Source organism: Microtus ochrogaster, chromosome 15 (assembly GCF_000317375.1).
Source record: "Microtus ochrogaster isolate Prairie Vole_2 chromosome 15, MicOch1.0, whole genome shotgun sequence".
In the NCBI taxonomy this organism is placed as follows: domain Eukaryota; kingdom Metazoa; phylum Chordata; class Mammalia; order Rodentia; family Cricetidae; genus Microtus; species Microtus ochrogaster.
The window spans coordinates 28917765-28919176 of record NC_022017.1 but is presented as its reverse complement, the minus strand read 5'-3'; positions in this window follow the sequence as shown (position 1 = coordinate 28919176).

Here is a 1412-nt window from a genome sequence, read left to right as displayed (position 1 = left end):
AGGCTCTCGGTTTGGCCCATACTGGATGTGTTTGAGGTCCTGGGTCTGATCCCAGTGTTAATCTCAAAGAGGCAAGGAGAAAGACTGACCCAACGCATCATGGTCAGTTTAATTAAACAGCAATAAATTAAAGTAAGCTTAGCTGGGTGGTGTTGGCACGTGTCACTAGTCCCAGCACCTGGGATGCAGAGGCAGGTGAATCTCTGTAAGTTTGGGGCCAGCCCGGTCTACAGAGCAAGTTCCAGGACAGCCAGGGCTACACAGAGGAACCTCGTCTCAAGAAACTAACTAAATAAATAAATAAAATAAACATTTTAAATTCAGGTACATGGGCTGCCTCCCTTAAGGTGGGGTTCAAGAGATCAGCATTTGTTATGGGGAAGATAAGGCTTTTATAGCCCAGAGATGGGGGTTTCCAAATGGGGAATTTAGCAGGCAAATGGGGGGGGGGGAGCTAAAGGAGCAGAACAAAACAAGGTGGTCATAACAAGGTGGTTAGAACAACAGGTGGTCATAACAACATTTAGAAACTACGGCATGACTACTGTTTCCTGCAGCAGGCAGTACAGACCCATTTGTAGTTGAGGTTACGGTTGAGGCGCAGCCCAATCCTTGATAAACAGATTTAATCACAAACAGGAACGAGCCTAGTTTGTCTGTACATTAAGATGGCTTTCAAGCCTAAAACGAAGGCAGGCTGGTGATGACCAGCACAAGTAATAAAATAAACTCTGTCTTCCTGTCTGGATTCCATAGTGCTTTGTCACCCTTGGGGAGGAGCCGGGCTGGGGTTTACCTGACCTCCCATTTTCGGTCACAAGCCATCCACTACCAGCCACTCCCTATCCCACTTCCTGCTTCTAGTCCTCAGGAACATTTATTGCCTTCTAACATGACTGCATGTGGTTATTAGGTTGTTTTATTGCCTTCTCGACTGTCAGCTCCATGAAAATAGAATTCCTGCTTCATTGGCTGGATTCCCCAGCACCTAGAAAAGAGCCCGGCTGGGGTTGTTTGCCACTTCCTGAGGACCTACATTTGATCCCAAGGCCCACATCTGAGAGTAGAGAACCAACTCTCCCAAACTGTCCCCTGACCTCCTCGAACGTGCCACGGTGAGCATGCACGCACATACATGTAAATACATGCAGAACTTGTTCTTTAAGTGCTGAAAGATGAGCCTCATGGCAGAGGAGATGGATGCCGGAGATGGGTGCCTGGGGGATAAGAAGCCCCTTCAAATGTGCTGTGGTAGAGCAGAAAGAACAAGAACGTAAAGGAGCCAGAGCCTGGGCTTTTTCCCCTCCAAGACAAAGTATGACAAGGTCATTGGGGCTGTGCTGAAGCTCCCAGACCTCCTACTATTCCTAGGTGCTGGGAAGGCCGGCATGCACCATCATGCCTTTTTGTTT